The sequence below is a fragment of the Oryx dammah genome, unplaced genomic scaffold (assembly GCF_014754425.2).
Source record: "Oryx dammah isolate SB20612 unplaced genomic scaffold, SCBI_Odam_1.1 HiC_scaffold_19, whole genome shotgun sequence".
Taxonomy (NCBI): domain Eukaryota; kingdom Metazoa; phylum Chordata; class Mammalia; order Artiodactyla; family Bovidae; genus Oryx; species Oryx dammah.
In genome coordinates this window covers 21,968,566-21,987,560 of record NW_024070203.1, presented here as the reverse complement: position 1 = coordinate 21,987,560, position 18,995 = coordinate 21,968,566, and positions in this window count along the sequence as shown.

Genomic DNA, 18,995 nt, shown 5'->3' with positions numbered 1-18,995 from the left:
GGCTCAGATCATGAACTCCTTATTACCAAATACAGACTCAAATTGAAGAAAGTAGGGAAAACCGCTAGACCATTCAAGTATGACCTAAAGCAAATCCCTATGATTATACAGTGGAAGTGAGAAATAGATTTAAGGGCCTACATCTGAAAGACAGAGTGCCTGATGAACGATGGAATAAGGTTCGTGACATTGTGCACGAGACAGGGATCAAGACCATCCCTATGGAAAAGAAATGCAAAAAAGCAAAATGGCTGTCTGGGGAGGCCTTACAAATAGCTGTGAAAAGAAGAGAGGCAAAAAACAAAGGAGAAAAGGAAACATATAAGCATCTGAATGCAGAGTTCCAAAGAACAGCAAGAAGAGATAAGAAAGCCTTCTTCAGCGATCAATACAAAGAAATAGAGGAAAAGAACAGAATGGGAAAGACTAGAGATCTCTTCAAGAAAATTAGAGATACCAAGGGAACATTTCATGCAAAGATGGGCTCGATAAAGGACAGAAATGGTATGGACCTAACAGAAGCAGAAGATATTAAGAAGAGCTGGCAAGAATACACCGAACAACTGTACAAAAAGGATCTTCACGACCCAGATAATCACGATGGTGTGATCACTCATCTAGAGCCAGACATCCTGGAATGTGAAGTCAAGTGGGCCTTAGAAAGCATCACTACGAACAAACCTAGTGGAGGTGATGGAATTCCAGTTGAGCTATTTCAAATCCTGGAAGATGATGCTGTGAAAGTGCTGCACTCAATATGCCAGCTAACTTGGAAAACTCAGCAGTGGCCACAGGACTGGAAAAGGTCAGTTTTCATTCCAATCCCAAAGAAAGGTAATGCCAAAGAATGCTCAAACTACCACACAATTGCACTCATTTCACACGCTATAAAGTAATGCTCAAAATTCTCCAAGCCAGGCTTCAGCAATACGTGAACCGTGAAATTCCTGATGTTCAAGCTGGTCTTAGAAAAGGCAGAGGAACCAGAGATCAAATTGCCAACATCTGTTGGATCATGGAAAAAGCAAGAGAGTTCCAGAAAAACATCTATTTCTGCTTTATTGACTATACCAAAGCCTTTGACTGTGTGGATCACAAGAAACTGTAGACAATTCTGAAAGAGATGGGAATACCAGACCATCTGACCTGCCTCTTGAGAAATCTGTATGCAGGTCAGGAAGCAACAGTTAGAACTGGACATGGAACAACAGACTGGTTTCAAATAGGAAAAGGAGTACGTCAAGGCTGTATATTGTCACCCTGCTTATTTAACTTCTATGCAGAGTACATCATGAGAAACGCTGGACTGGAAGAAACACAAGTTGGAATCAAGACTGCAAGGAGAAATCTCAATAACCTCAGATATGCAGATGACACCACCCTTATGGCAGAAAGTGAAGAGGAACTAAAAAGCCTCTTGAGGAAAGTGAAAGAGGAGAGTGAAGAAGTTGGCTTAAAGCTCAACATTCAGAAAACGAAGATCATGGCATCCAGTCCCGTCACTTCATGGGAAATAGATGGGAAAACAGTGGAAACAGTGTCAGACTTTATTTTGGGGGGCTCCAAAATCACTGCAGATGGTGACTGCAGCCATGAAATTAAAAAACGCTCATTCGTTGGAAGAAACGTTATGCCCAACCTAGATAGCATATTCAAAAGCAGAGACGTTACTTTGCCGACTAAGGTCCATCTAGTCAAGGCTATGGTTTTTCCTGTGGTCATGTATGGCTGTGAGAGTTGGACTGTGAAGAAGGCTGAGCGCCGAACAGTTGATGCTTTTGAACTGTGGTGTGGGAGAAGACTCTTGAGAGTCCCTTGGACTGCAAGGAGATCCAACCAGTCCATTCTGAAGGAGATCAGCCCTGGGATTTCTTTGGAAGGAATGATGCTAAAGCTGAAACTCCAGTACTTTGACCACCTCATGCGAAGAGTTGACTCATTGGAAAAGACTCTGATGCTGGGAGGGATTGGGGGCAGGAGGAGAAGGGGACGACAGAGGATGAGATGGCTGGATGGCATCACTGACTCGATGGACATGAGTCTGAGTGAACTCCGGGAGTTTGTGATGGACAGGGAGGCCTGGCGTGCTGCGATTCATGGGGTCGCAAAGAGTCGGACACGACTGAGCGACTGAACTGAACTGAACTGTTTTTCAGCTCTAAGCTTTAATTCTCGGTCCTTTCCTCATCTTCCCATGACACCTCATATAGGCTGCTCACTTAAGCTTAAGGAGCTAACTTTTGGCTTTTTCCCACTATCAACAGTTAAAATTCTGGATGAAAAGGTGGACTGATCTAGGACACAGTGTTCCCAGGGGCCTTGTCTGGATGGAGGTGCTGGACTGCCCACAGATTGACTGTTATTGGGCAGGTGCCCATCTTTAAGAAACCCAGTGGTACCTCATATGTTTGGCACCTGAAACAAATCCTTTTAAAACAATCTTTCCTCTATACATCAAAAACATTTTTAGTAGCCATGTCATAATCAACAAAAGTTAAATGCAATATTGAGTATTTACTATTACAGCAAATAATTTAAAGAAAAGATTTTTCAAATTATTGTTTAAAACCCATAAACCAGTTTATTTATGAACTAAGATTTGTACTTCTTGGCAATAATATGTATTGCAGCTTACTGTCTTGAAATTGAAACAAATAAAAACTCAAAGTCACCCCATAAACCTAAAGTAGTTTAAGTTTGTTTCCCATTTTTTTTTTAACAATCATGGGACTAACATTGTTAATTTCAATTCAACTGTTTAATTGTAGGGTTATCTTGTGCCATAGAATCTGGAGAGAAGAACTGAAGCAGAAAAGAGCTGGGACAAGTCAGAACTACTTTCATCTGACAGTGAGTTCAGAATGAGTCTGCATTTTAAAAAAATTTAAAACAGCTATATCCATATGTGTCAAGGCTCAGTTTTATGATTGGGAGTTCTTCAAAATGACTTTCACAGAGACTATTACACTTGTTAGATGATAAATAATACAAATTATATCACCTGTAAATGATTAGAGCTCACAGTAACCACAGAAATTGAATAGAACTTAGACCAATGGAAGACTTTTTCATACCATTTTATCACTGACATTGTTTACAATAGTGATAATAGAAACCTTGATTTGATTCTCATCTATATTTACATGGTGATAATGAAAAGCATTTGGCCTTGGAGTACAGAATGAAGCAGGGCAAAGTCTAATAGAGTTTTGCCAAGAGAATGCACTGATCATAGCAAACACCCTCTACCAACAACACAAGAGAAGCCTCCACACGTGGACATCACCAGATGGTCAATACTGACATCAGATTGATTATATTCTTTGCAGCCAAAGAGGGAGAAGCTCTATATGGTCAGCAAAAACAAGACCAGGAGCTGACTGTGGCTCACATCATGAACTCCTTATTGGCAAATTCAGGCTTAAATTGAAGAAAGTAGGGAAAACCACTAGACCATTCAGCTATGACCTAAATCAAATCCCTTATGATTATACAGTGGAAGTGACAAAAAGATTCAAGGGATTAGATCTGACTGACAGAGTGCCTGAAGAACTATGGATGGAGGTTCGTGACATTGTACAGGAGGCAGTGATCAAGACCAACCCCAAGAAAAAGAAATGCAAAAAAGGCAAAATGGTTGTCAGAGGAGGCCCTACAAATAGCAATGAAAAGAAGAGAAATGAAAGGCAAAGGAGAAAAGGAAAGATACACCCAGTTGAATGCAGAGTTCCAAAGAATAGCAAGAAGAGATAAGAAAGCCTTCTTCAGCGATCAATGCAAAGAAATAGAGGAAAACAATAGAATGGGAAAGACCAGAGATCTCTTCAAGAAAATTAGAGATACCAAGGGAATATTTTATGCAAAGATGGGCTCGATAAAGGACAGAAATGGTATGGACCTAACAGAAGCAGAAGATATTAAGAAGAGGTGGCAAGAATACATGGAAGAACTGTACACAAAAGATCTTCACAACCCAGATAATCACGATGGTGTGATCACTCATCTAGAGCCAGACATCCTGGAATGCAAAGTCAAGTGCGCCTTAGGAAATATCACTATGAACAAAGCTAGTGGAGGTGATGGAATTCCAGTTGAGCTATTTCAAATCCTGAAAGATGATGCTGTGAAAGTGCTGCACTCAATATGCCAGCAAATTTGGAAAACTCAGCAGTGGCCACAGGACTGGAAAAGGTCAGTTTTCATTCCAATCCCAAAGAAAGGTAATGCCAAAGAATGCTCAAACTACCACACATTTGCACTCATGTCACACGCTAGCAAAAAATTGTCAAAATTCTCCAAGCCAGGCTTCAAAAGTACATGAACCATGAACTTCCAGATGTTCAAACTGGATTTACAAAAGGCAGAGGAACCAGAGATCAAATTGCCGACATCCACTGGATTATCAAAAAAGCAAGAGAGTTCCAGAAAAACATCTATTTCTGCTTTATTGACTATGCCAAAGCCTTTGACTGTTGGGATCACAACAAACTGTGGACAATTCTGAAAGAGATGGGAATACCAGACCACCTGACCTGCCTCCTGAGAAATCTATATGCAGGTCAGGAAGCAACAGTTAGAACTGGACATGGAAAAACAGACTGCTTCCAAATCGGGAAAGGAGTACATCAAGGCAGTATATTGTCACCCTGCTTATTTAACTTATATGCAGAGTACATCATGTGAAATGCCAGGCTGGATGAAGCACAAGCTGGAATCAAGATTGCCAGGAGAAATACGAATAACCTCACATATGCAGATAACACCACCCTTATGGCAGAAAGAGAATAACTAAAGAGCCTCTTGATGAAAGTGAAAGAGGAAAGTGAATAAGTTGGCTTAAAGCTCAACATTCAGAAAACTAAGATAATGGCAACTGGTCCCATCTTTTCATGGCAAATAGATGGGGAAACAGTGGAAATAGTGACAGACTTTGTTTTGGGGGGCTCCAAAATCACTGCAGATGGTGACTGCAGCCATTAAATTAAAAGATGCTTACTCCTTGCAAGAAAAGCTATGACCAACCTAGACAGCATATTAAGAAGCAGAGACATTACTTAATCAACAAAGGTCTGTCTAGTCAAAGCTATGGTTTTTCCAGTAGTCATGTATGGATGTGAGAGTTGGACTATAAAGAAAGCTGAGTGCCAAAGAATTGATGATTTTGAACTGTGGTGTTGGAGAATTTTGAGAGTCCCTTGGATGGCAAGGAGATCCAAGCAGTCCATCCTAAAGGAAATCAATCCTGAATATTCATTGGAAGGACTGATGCTGAAGCTAAAACTCCAATACTTTGGCCACTTGATGCAAAGAACTGACTCATTGGAAAAGACCCTGATGCTGGAAAAGATTGAGGGTGGGAGGAGAAGGGGACAACAGAGGATGAGATGGTTGGATGGCATCACTGACTCAATGGACATGCGTTTGAGTAGGCTCCAGGAGTTGGTGGTGGTCCAGGAGGCCTGCCTGCTGTGGCCTATGGAGTTGCAAAGACTCGGGCACGACGGAGTGACTAAACTAAATTGAACTGATGGAAAGCAGGCACATTTTTGATTGGTTTTATCATTGCTGTTAATTTCTGTGTAAAGAATATATCCCTTGGAGTCTGCATCTGCAATGGAGCACACCCTACTGCCTAGAGGTTTGGTAAACCAATGGAGAGAACTTCCCCAATCCTTCTATCTATTAAGTAAATCTAACCTCTACTCTTATCATCAGAACTCTGTTCATTTCCTTCACAGCACTTAAAATGTGTAATGGTGTGTTTGTTTATGTACTTATTTACTGTCTACCCGACCACATTGCAGTCATCATTAGTTGGTGATCATGTGTCCCAGCACTTTCTGGATATCTGACATGTAGTAAGCACTCATATAATATAGTAAGCAGAGATATAATAAGTCACTACTATTCTGATGTTTAACAGAATGATGATTTATTTCCCCCTAAGGGTTGGGGTGGCATCACCAACTCAACGGACTTGAGTTTGAGTGAACTCCGGGAGTTGGTGATGGACAAGGAGGCCTGGCGTGCTGCAATTCATGGGGTCGCAAAGAGTCGGACACGACTGAGCAACTGAACTGAACCGAAGGGTTGGGGAAAAGGAGGGAACAAGACAGGGGTCCAAAGCCTAAAATGCTGTACATGCTCAGTCCCTTCAGTCACGTCCTACTTTTTGAGACCCCATGGACCGTAGCCCGCCAAGCTCCTCTGTCCATGGGATTATCCTGGCAAGAATACTGTAGTGGGTTGTCATTTCCTCCTCCAGGGGATCTTCCCAACTCAGTGATCGAACCTGCATCTCCTGAAGCTCCTCTATTGGCAGGCAGATTCTTTAGTAGTTAGACACCTGGGAAGCCCTCTAAAATGCTGGGTTAGGTCTAATTCTTCTTCTTTTAAACTAAATGTTGAAGGAGAAAATTCAAGACACAAAGAAACCTAACAGACCATTTAAAGTGTTATCCACAATACTGCTCCTTTACACTCTAGTAAAAACCACGTCACACACGTGACATTCAGAACTTCTGATACTGAAGAGGATAAGTTAAATTTTTACATAACCTTCTGCTCCTTCTGCCTCTGTAACTCAGCTTGTCCCTTGCAAAGTCTGGATCACATAGGTCTCAGAAAGTGGGGACTCACAATACTAGGAAGAGGAGCTTATCTCACTCACCCTTGTCCTGCTCTTTAACAATTGCCCAACCCCTGCAAACCTGCTTAATCATGCCTGTTGGTGTATAAAAACTCTGCAACCCCTTTGTTCAGGGCTCACAGCTTGGAGTGTTAATTCCTCTGGGCCCGCAGACATAATAAGCCTGAGTTCTCCAACTCTCCGAGTGTGGTGCTTGGTTCCTCCAGTACTGGTTTCTGCAACAATCTCACGGACACTGGTTTCAGCCTCCTGCTTCTGAGATTTTTTTGTTTTTTTGTTTTTTTTTCCAAGCAAATCTGCCGCTCTCTTCCCTCATTTTGCTGGAGATAGTATGTTTGTCTGCAGTGGGGTTTCTTCTTTAAAGGCATAAAATATTCTGCCTTCATTTCTAATGACTAACTAACCACACCAAACCACACCCCCTCCCACATTCATGATTTAAGGTAATATTAGCAGTAATATTTACTTTATAGTTTTTCCAGTAGTCATGTGTGGATGTGAGAGTTGGACCATAAAGAAGGCTGAACACCAAAGAACTGATGCTTTTGAACTGTGGTGTTGGAGAAGACTCTAGAGAGTCCCTTGGACTGCAAGGAGATCCAACCAGTCCATCCTAAAGAAAATCAGCTCTGAATAATCACTGGAAGGACTGATGCTGAAACTGAAACTCCAGTCCTTTTGTCACCTGATGCAAAGAGGCAACTCATTAGAAGAGACTGTGATGCAGGGAAAGATTGAAGGCAGGAGGAGAAAGGGACAACAGAGGATGAGATGGTTGGAGGGCATCACTGACTCAATGGACATAGTTTGAGCAAGCTCTGGGAGATGATGATGGACAGGGAAGCCTGGCATGCTGCAGTCTATGAAGTCTCGGTGGTTGGACATGACTGAGCAAGTGAATAACAACAATATTATTTAACCAATGCTATTAGCTTATTTGAAGCAAATTTAAATATTTTATGTATATATTTGACAGCACTGGGTCTTAATTATGGCACATGAACTCTTAGGGGTGGAATGTAGGATCTATCTAGTTCCCTGATCTGGCTCCCTGCGCTGGGAGCATGGAGTCTTAGCCATTGGACCACCAGGGAAGTCCTTGAGGCGAATTTAATAGGCAGCTCTCTCTCTTGCCTGCACAATCTCCGCACAGCACCACTTAGTCGCTCACTTAAAAGACCATAATGGCACAGTCTATGGATGAAGATTTCTCATAGGAACTTTATATGCATTGCATATCCCATCAAATGCAACATTTTAAAACATTTTTCTGAGAAAGATGAACACCGATATCAGTTCAGTTCAGTCGCTCAGTCGCTCAGTCGTGTCCAACTCTTTAAGACCCCGTGGACTGCAGGACGCCAGGCTTCCCTGTCCATCACCAACTGCCAGAGCTTACTCAAACTCATGTCCATCAAGTCGGTGGTGCCATCCAACCATCTCATCCTTTGTCATCCCCTTCTCCTCTTGCGTTCGATCTTTCCCAGCACCAGGGTCTTTTCAAATGAGTCAGCTCTTTGCATCAGGTGGCCAAAGTATTGGAGTTTCAGCTTCAACATCAGTCCTTCCAATGAATATTCAGGGCTGATTTCCTTTGGATGGACTGGTTGGATCTCCTTGCAGTCCAAGGGACACTCAAGAGTCTTCTCCAACACTACAGTTCAAAAGCATCAATTCTTCAGCGCTCAGCTTTCTTTATAGTCCAACTCTCACATCCATTCATGACTTGGAAAAACCATAGCTTTAACTAGACAAACTTTTGTTGGCAAAGTAATTCCTCTGCTTTTTATATGCTGTCTAAGTTGTTCATAGCTTTCCTTCCAGGGAGCAAGCATCTTTTAATTTCATGGCTGAAGTCACCATCTGCAGTCATTTTGGAGCCCCCAAAAATAAAGTTTCTCACTATTTTCATTGTTTCCCCATCTATTTGCCATGAAGTGATGGGACCAGATGCCATGATCTTAATTTTCTGAATGTTGACTTTTAAAAGCCAAATTTTTCACTCTCCTCTTTAACTTTCATAAAGAGGCTCTTTAGTTTTTCCTCACTTTCTGCCATAAAGTTGGTGTCATCTACATATCTGAGGTTATTGATATTTCTCCTGGCAATCTTGATTCCAGCTTGTGCTTCATCCAGCCTGGCATTTCACATGATGTACTCTGCATATAAGTTAAATAAGCAGGGTGACAATATACTGCCTTGATGTACTCCTTTCCCGATTTGCAAGCAGTCTGTTGTTCCATATCCAGTTTTAACTGTTGCTTCCTGACCTGCATACAGATTTCTCAGGAGGCAGGTCAGGTGGTCTGGTATTCCCATCTCTTTCAGAATTGTCCACAGTTTGTTGTGATCCCCACAGTCAAAGGCTTTGGTATAGTCAATAAAGCAGAAATAGATGTTTTTCTGGAACACTCTTGCTTTTTCAATGATCCAGCAGATGTCAGCAATTTGATCTCTGGTTCCTCTGCCTTTTCTAAATCCAGCTTGAACACCAATATATGTAGAAGTTATTTGAAAACAACAATCAATCACATCAATCAATCAATCACATTGTTCATTTATTTCTTAAGTAAGAGGAGGGCTTCCCTGGTGGCTCAGATGGTAAGCAATCTAAGTAAGAGTAAACTATACCATGACTATAATTCATCTTCCACCCCATGAAAAAAGAATCAATACAAGATCTCTTGGCTTCCCTTAAAGTTGTTGAAATAGTTGGAAACATGACTCCTTCCCTGGAGGGCTTGACAATTTTTTCCACAAAATAAACTCTAACTCCACAGAATCTCCCCTTTACATCTCCTATTGGGTCTCTGATCTGTTCTTCAGCTGACTCTGTACTGCCTGTAGTTAAGAGCTTGGGTTTGGTTTAGACAGACCTGAGTTCAAATTTCATTGCCATTTATGTGCCTGTATGACTTCTGAGACCTATTTAATCTCTCCAAGCTTCAGTTTATTCTATTAAAATCAATGTGGGATACTCATGCTTATCTACTCAGAGGTTTTGTGAGCATTTTGTCAGAAAATACGTGTAAGGCACACGGTACAATACTGGGTACATACTAAAATCATGAAAAGTTATACCTCCTGTGATTAATTTTATGGTTTTTTCAGTAGTCATGTTCAGATGTGAGAGTTGGACAATAAAGAAGGCTGAGTGCCAAAGAATTGATGCTTTTGAACTGTGGTCTGGAGAAGACACTTGAGAATCCCTTGGACTACAAAGAGATCAAACCAGTCAATCCTAAAAGAAATCAACCCTGAATATTCACTGGAAGGACTGAAACTAAAGCTGAAGCTCCAATACTTTGGCCACCTGATAAGAGCTGACCCATGGGAAAAGACCCTGATGCTGGGAAAGACTGAAGGCAGGAGAAGGGGGTGAGAGAGGATGAGATGGTTGGATGGCATCACTGAGTCAGTAGACATGAGTCTGAGTAAACTCCAGGAGGTAATGAAGGATAGGGAAGCCTAGTGTGCTGCCATCCACAGGGTCGCAAAGAGTCGGACATGACTTGGTGACTTCACAACAGCAAAGGATGTTAGCTATATGCTAACTCAGTTCAGTTCAGTTCAGTTCAGTTACTGAGTTGTGTCCGACCCTTTGCAACACCATGGACCACAGCATAACAGGCCTCCCTGTCCATCACCAACTCCTGGAGTGTCAGGAAGCATTTAACAGGAGGCTTCCTGTGTGCTGTCTTGGATCTGTCAGGAATTCTCCATTCCTTATTAATTCCTGAATATTCAGGAATTAAGAGGAGAGGCAAGCCTCTCCCAGGGCTGAGGGATCCAGGCATTTCCTTCATTAGTTTTTCTATATGGTGATAAGTACCCTCTTCCTTTTTATGAACTGTATGGTAATATCTCTGCTGAAAATAGCTATCTTGTAAGACAGTATAAATACCTACACAATGTTGAATAAAACACCTTTGCTCCATCAGAGCTTTGGTCCCCGTGTCTTGCTCTCTTTCTCTCTTTTTCAGGCTGATTTCCTGGAGCGCAGAGGCTCTCTGAGTTCACTTTCCTGCCTGGGCTTCTAAGACCCTCTCGAGAAGGCTCTCTGCACCTTCACCCCATCGAGAGGGCACCTGAGGCCTCCGTGAACAGAGCAAGCCCTGTGCAGGGGCTTTATTGGCTTTCTGTGTAAGCCAAGGAATATCAGCCTCTTTCTCTCTCCTTTACTTTTGGTTGACTCTAGACCACCAGGTTCCGGCCTCAACAAGTGGCACCTGAACAGGGACTTGGAACACGTATGCAGATTCGGATGGAGTGACCCCCGGGCCTATTGAGAATGGTAAATATTAAAACAAGGGTAAAACGGCTGGAAAGCCCCATCATTTTTCTACTTTCCTTCATCCTTATTTAAAGTTCAGGGACCTAATGAAACATATGCTGATTTTTTAGCTAGATTCCAAACTGCTATTTCCCATACTGTAATTGGAGAAAAAGCCAAAAGGCAACTAGAGAAATTACTTGCTTATGAAAATGCAAATCAGGAATGTCAAAAAGCTATAGCTTCAATTCGTGAGACAGGGACTATTATTGATTACTTGAAGGCTTGTCACAATCTAGGATTAGAAACTCAAAAAGGTGCAAATGCTAGCTGAAACAATGGTTACTGCCTTAAGATAAGGGAAATGAAGGATGCTTTACATGTGGAAATAAGAACCATTTTAAAAGGGACTGCCCTAAGAAAGCTAAAAAAAAAAAAAAAAAGGAAAACGAAAAAATAAAAAAACCTCCAAAAATCTGCTCTCATTACCGTAGAAGAATACATTGGGCCAAAGATTGTAAATCTAAATTTGACATTGGAAGAAAACCTATTCCAGAAATCTCCAAGCAGGGGACCCCTCCAGGTCCCTTTCACCAAAAACCAGAGGCAAATTCCATCTTTTCCCTCAAACCCTCAACATCTGGCAGTGCTGCCATTGATATACCAGCTTTGTTTTTAGATAATATGAAGTTAATGAGCTCTATTTAAATTTAAATTCACATGAACTAAAAAAAAATTAATATTAAATATAATGTTTATTTAAATTTAAATATAATTGTTTGCTAATCTAATTAAGACATGTCTTAAGTCATCAATATTACATAATACTTTTATTATGCCTAGGTTTAAGGTAAACTAGACTTCCATGGTGGCTCAGACGGTAAAGCGTCTGCCTACAGTGCAAGAGACCTGGGTTCAATCCCTCATCGGGAAGATCTCCTGGAGAAGGGAATAGCAACCCACTCCAGTATTCTTGCCTTCCCCCTGCCCCAGCCAAAACACGGGCTCAAAGAAATATTTCGGAGAAGGCAATGGCAACCCACTCCAGTACTCTTGCCTGGAAAATCCCATGGACGGAGGAGCCTGGTAGGCAGCAGTCCATGGAGTCGTGAAGAGTCGGAAAGGACTGAGCGACTTCACTTTCACTTTACACTTTCATGCACTGGAGAAGGAAATGGCAACCCACCTCAGTGTTCTTACCTGGAGAATCCCAGGGATGGCGGAGCCTGGTGGGATGCCGTCTATGGGGTCGCACAGAGTTGGACACAACTGAATCGACTTAGCAGCAGCAGCAGCAGCAGGGTAAACTAAATTTGTCAACAAAAGGTAACTCTTTATATATATAAATGAGATGAAAACTTTTAGATAAACTCTATTATAAATAATTATATTTTTAATACAATAATCTATTATTATAATCTAAAATAATCTATTAAGATTGAGATAACTTAAATTTCTAGAGTTGTACTAAACTAAATAATAAAAGTTCATTAAATAGCTAGGTCATTTCCAAATAAAATAAGATTTAAAACATTAATTACTAGACATTAACTTCCTCTTACAAAAAGTTTTTCTTACAGAAAAACTAAAGAGATTTTTAACTATTAATAAATATATAATGAATAATATATTGACATATTTATATATATAATAAATATATGATATGATAATAAATATATTCACCAATCTATAAAATGCTAATATACAAGACACTTCATAGTTGCTAAAAAAGGTAAGATATATGCTTTTAATAGAAAGATATAAGATATGACAAACTCAGATATACATTCCACATTTTTCCTAGGGGGCACTGCTCATTTAACAAACAATACACTTATTAAAAAACTTGGAAGAATGACTATTTGGACAGAGCCGTGGCCCCTCACAAAAGAGAAATTACAGGCAGCTAAGACGGAAGTGGCAACCCACTCCAGTATTCTTGCCTAGAAAATCCCATGGACAGAGGATCCCAACAGGCTACAGTCCATGGGATCGCAAGAGTCAGACACAACTTAAGTGACTCAGTCTCTTTTAATATATTAATTTAAACCTTATTCTCCCTTTGTTGATAATGATGGTATGTAGCACTTGATTTAGGAGAAGGCAATGGCAACCCACTCCAGTACTCTTGCCTGGAAAATCCCATGGACGGAGGAGCCTGGTAGGCTGCAGTCCATGGGGTCGTGAAGAGTCGGACATGACTGAGCAACTTCACTTTCACTTTCCACGTTCATGCATTGGAGAAGGAAATGGCAACCCACTCCAGTATTCTTGTCTGGAGAATCCCAGGGATGGCAGAGCCTGGTGGGCTGCCGTCTATGGGGTCGCACAGAGTCGGACACGACTGAAGCGACTTAGCAAGAAACTTACGTAGAGTACATCATGAGAAACGCTGGGATGGAAGAAGCACAAGCTGGAATCAAGATTGCCGGGAGAAATATCAATAACCTCAGATATGCAGATGACACCACCCTTATGGCAGAAAGTGGAACTAAAAAGCCTCTTGAGGAAAGTGAAAGAGGAGAGTGAAAAAGTTGGCTTGAAGCTCAACATTCAGAAAACGAATATCATGGCATCTGGTCCCATAACTTCATGGGAAATAGATGGGGAAACAGTGGCTGACTTTTTTGGGTGGGGAGGGGGCTCCAAAATTACTGCAGATGGTGACTGTAGCCATGAAATTAAAAGACGCTTACTCCTTGGAAGAAAAGTTATGACCAACCTAGATAGCATATTCAAAAGCAGAGATATTACTTTGCCAACAAAGGTCCGTCTAATCAAGGCTATGGTTTTTCCAGTGGTAATGTATGGATGTGAGAGTTGGACTGTGAAGAAGGTTGAGCGCCAAAGAATTGATGCTATTGAACTGTGGTGTGGGAGAAGACTCTTGAGAGTCCCTTGGACTGCAAGGAGATCCAACCAGTCCATTCTAAACGAGATCAGCCCTGGGATTTCTTTGGAAGGAATGATGCTAAAGCTGAAACTCCAGTACTTTGGCCACCTCATGCGAAGAGTTGACTCATTGGAAAAGACTCTGATGCTGGGAGGGATTTGGGGTCAGGAGGAGAAGGGGACGACAGAGGATGAGTTGGCTGGATGGCATCACCGACTCAGTGGACATGAGTTTGAGTGAACTCCGGGAGATGGTGATGGACAGGGAGGCCTGGCGTGCTGCGATTCATGGGGTGGAAAAGAGTCAGACATGACTGAACGACTGAAATGAACTGAACAAACTTATAGATACACAACTAGAATTAAAGCATATTGAAGAATCTTGTTCTCCTTGCAACTCTCCTATTTTTGTTATAAAAAAGAAATTTAACAAATGGTGTCTTCTAACAGACCTTAGAAAAGTTAATTCATCTATGAAGCCTATGGGTGCATTACAACCAGGAATCCCATCACCTACCACTATTCCCCAAAATTGGCATATCTGGAATATTTTGGAGAAATTTAATTTCATTATCCTTCTGGTAAGCTATGGAATTTCTTCAAAAATACTTAATTTATTATTTCTCGCATTATCAACCTATACCACAGGCTAAGGTGTTTCATATAGATGGGACTAAAACGCCAAAGCTTCATTCTGGTCTCTTAAGGAATATAAAGTATTTTATACTAAATTTCATTCTGCTCAACAAAATGAATTATATGCTCTTATTCAAGTTATTTGCCTACATCCTTACCCCATTAATATAGTCTCTGACTCTATATATTCTGGTTTTTTTTATTAAAAAATATAGAAACCTCCACCATAAACTCCAATCAATCTATTATTCAACAACTCTTTTTCGAACTACAATCTGTTGTTAGAAACTGCTATTCTCCCATTTATATTACACATATTTGAACACACTCTTGTGTTCCCCATGACTTATGATAATGAACAAGCTGATAAACTGGTTTCCTTTGCTACTCCAGAGGAACAGCATGCTCTGTTGCATAACAATGCCGGCTCCCTACACCAACTATGGAAAATCCTAGACCATCAGGCTAAAGAAATTATTAGTAATTGCTCTACCTGTAGACCCCTACATCTTCGACCCATCACACAAGGTATTAATCCTCGCGGTTTGCAACCTAATGAACTATGGCAAATGGATGTAACTCATTGCCCTGAATTTCCTCCATTTTCTTTCCTACACGTCTGTATAGACACAAATTCCTCTTTTATCCGGGCCACACCTCTTCGCAGAGAGGCTACACAACATGTTATACCCTGCCTATATTTCTAGACACTTTAAACAATTTTTACAATATTTTTCTATTAAACATATTACAGGTATTCCTTATAACCCACAGACACAAGACATAGTCAAACAAACACATTACACACTAAAGTTACAAATAAAACAATTTAAAAAGGGAGAATACACCAGGTACATTACTGTCTTCCTTATCTAAAGCAGACTTTACTAGATTCCAACATAACATATTTTCTAAACCTATAACTATTGTTAATACAGTTTTATTTGTTTTAATTTTTTTTTACCTCTTTAGAAGATTCGACCCAAGGGAGCCCCCAGCATTCAAAATGGAGATGAAACAACAAAAACCCCAGGAAGAAGAAATTCCAATATGGGCTATGTCCACTCTAAAGATCTCCAGAAAGCACCGGCCTCAGTGGCATCACCCTATGATCTCCCCACTTGGGGACAAATAAAAACCCTTACTAATCAAGCTGAAAATTTGGTCTTTCAACAGGGATTGCCTCCAAGTCCTGAATACATCCTCCTGGCAATGCTCAGTCTTTTGGCCTGTACCTCCCCCCGCCCCCCCTCACTTGAGCTCAACCAATACCCAACCCCGCTCTATTACAGGTAGTCGAAAGGACAGAGAGAGGACCAATCATTTCAACTAATGACTCTATACATATGCCCCCTCTCTAGAACCTGAAGGAGCCATCACACCCAGGGGAGGAAGGAAAACTAATTAACATTTCTTTAGGCTATGAAGTCCTTCCATTGTGCCTGGGCCCAGAGAAATTATGCATAAACATCAGCCAACAAACTTGGCTTTCCTCCTGCCTCCAAAAGAAGACTTTCTGACATTGCTTAGATTATTTACTGCCCTTTCTTTGTCTGTAAACCATGTTTATACTACTGAAACTTTAGGGAAAGAGTTAGGGAAAGAACAAAAAACATTATGTAAAAGGTTACTAATGAAACATCACCATAACAAAGGACTTCTTGGCTGGCTTGAAGGTGGAATGGCACCCCCTTGTCCTGGAATCATCCTCAATAAACAGAGTGGGCCTAAACAATGGAACATTTGAGCTGCAAGCACTGAAAAACTTGGAACTTGGACCGGACATTTTACAGGGACCAGTTGTGGTCATAGTAACTATTTCTATAATCAGTCATATTTTATACAGGCCTATGTCCCACTTTCTTTTGTTATAGCCATAGGAAATTTACAATAAGACTTTACATTCTGTAACTTGATTTAATTATAAACTATATACTTGTCTTAATTCCTCTATCTCTTTAAGAAATGATTCTCTTTTGATTCTTCAATCTCGATGTAATTTGTAGTTACCAACGACCCTGGGAAGAAGGTCCCATGGATGGACTTACTTCCGGATTACCTCAATTTTGTGTTACTCTGGATTCATTTTAACAATAGTGCCTACAACTGGATACAAATCAAATTTCATTTTACAAATATAATAAAATAGGGGGAATTGTCAGGAGGCATTTAAAACAGGAGGATTCCTGTGTGCTGTTTTGGATCTGTCAGTAATCCTCCATTCCTTATTAATTCCTGAATATTCAGGATTTAAGAGGAGAGGCAAGCCTCTCCCAGGGCTGAGGGATCCAGGCATTTCCTTCATTAGTTTTTCTATATGGTGATAAGTACCCTCTTCCCTTTTATGAACCATATGGTAATATCTCTGCTGAAAATAGCTATCTTGTAAGACAGTATAAATACCTACACAATGTTGAATAAAACACCTTTGCTCCATCAGAGCTTTGGTCCCCATGTCTTGCTTTCTCTCTCTCTTTCAGGCTGATCCCCTGGAGTGCAGAGGCTCTCTGAGTTCACTTTCCTGCCTGGGCTTCTAAGACCCCCTCGAGAAGGCTCTCTGCACCTTCACCCCATCGAGAGGGCACCTGAGGCCTCCGTGAACAGAGCAAGCCCTGTGCAGGGGCTTTATTGGCTTTCTGCATAAACCAAGGAATATCAGCCTCTTTCTCTCCTCCTTTACTTTCTTATCGATTGATTCCAGACCACCAGGTTCTGGTCGATTAAAGGACCTCAACACTAGAGCTTACTCAAAGTCATGTCCACTGTGTTGGTGATGCCATCCAACCATCTCATCCTCTGTCATCCCTTTCTCCTCCCACCTTCAATCTTTCCCAGCATCAGGATCTTTTCAAATGAGTCAGCTCTTCGCATAAGGTGGCCAAAGGATTGGAGTTTCAACTTCAGCATCAGTCCTTCTGTTAGGTAGGTAGAACAGGGGAAAGGAGTCGAAAATGGTGGTGGCTAAAAGACAAAAAAGGGAAAAGCCCGCACAAATAGAACAAAAGAAGGTCCAAGGACCAGAGTGAGGACCTCAGGTAAAACAAACAATACTCCTGGCTGGCCCAACTTACATAGGACAGGCCCAGGGAGAGATAAACATATAAATAAAGGAGCCAAAGCTTGCTCCCCACCACCACCACCACCACCCCACGCGCTGGGGCGCTCTTCTCCTCGTGTCTTTGGATCGACATGCCCTCACATCTCAAAGATGGATTTTCCTGCTATCTTCTAAATAAAATAGAGCTGTAACACTGATTTTTCTAAGAGCTATAACATGGTCCTTTCGAGACCTGAGAGCTATAGCACGGTCTATCCAAGATCTGAGAGCTGTGACACGCCAAGGGGGCTTTAATGTCCGTCGCTGCAAATCTTTGTTGTGACGAGACAAAGAACCGAGGAACATACACCTGTGTGACACTTCCAAAGAATATTCAGGGCTGATTTTCTTTAGGATGGACTGGTTGGATCTCCTTGTAGTCCAAGGGACTCTCAAGAGTCTTCTCCAACACCACAGTTCAAAAGCATCAATTCTTTGGTGCTCAGTTTTCTTTCTTTTATATGCTAACTAGTGCTAGCTAAATGCTAACTAGTAATAGGGGTTATGGGGCACATAACTAACCACCCTCAAATTTGGTGGCTTAAAATAAGGAGTTATTTAGCTCATGCCTCTGTGTGCTGACAATTTGGGATGGTCTCAGCTAGGCAGTTCTTATGCTAGTCTTGGCAAGACTCACTCTTGACTCTTTGTGGAGTTGGAGGGTCAGTTGGGGCTGGCTGATTTACAGTGGGCTTGTCTGGAATGGGTGGGATCACTGGGCCCTCTCTCCTTCAATGGAGCCCAGGCCTCATCACATTTTCTAAGTCTCTGCTTGCATGGTGTTTGTCTCTGTCCCGTTGGCCAAAGCAAGCTTCAAGCCAGTCTAGCATCTCCAGGTTCAGGCCTGGGGAAACAGAGTACCAAAGCCAACTGCAAGAGGGTGCACACAGTCAGGGGCAGGAAGAAACTGAGGTCTTTTCTCCAAGACACCACAAAGAGCCTCTTCTAATACTTTTATTTATCTATGTTTGCTTCTTGTCTTTATGTCCTTCGTGTTTATTATCCTCCCCACTTCTTCCTCTCTCTCTCTCTGTCTTCCTCTTTTTCCCTCTCTTCTTCAAATATTTATTAAGTATCTAGTGTGTTTCATGTAGAGAGAATACACCAATATATACTATCTAATTCGAGTTGTCTTATAAAGGATCTCATTGCCTACAGTGCCTCTATGTTTAAAAGAAGTTTTTTCCTCTGTCTCCTTATAGTAGTTCCACTCTAACACCCTGTGTTAAACACTAAAGCTAGCTAGTATTTTAGTAAATAACAATGAGAGATAATGCTCTTTTCTAATTGTTTAAAATGATAGTGTTTCTAAGGAAGGGTTACTAGCTGTTTTGTCTGCTCTAATCAAGAACTCAACCTTATTATCTCAGGATTTTACTCCCTATCCATTTGCAATTCTCTTTATAAAGCACAGATGACGGTGACATTTGGCTCGTGGAGTGTGTGCC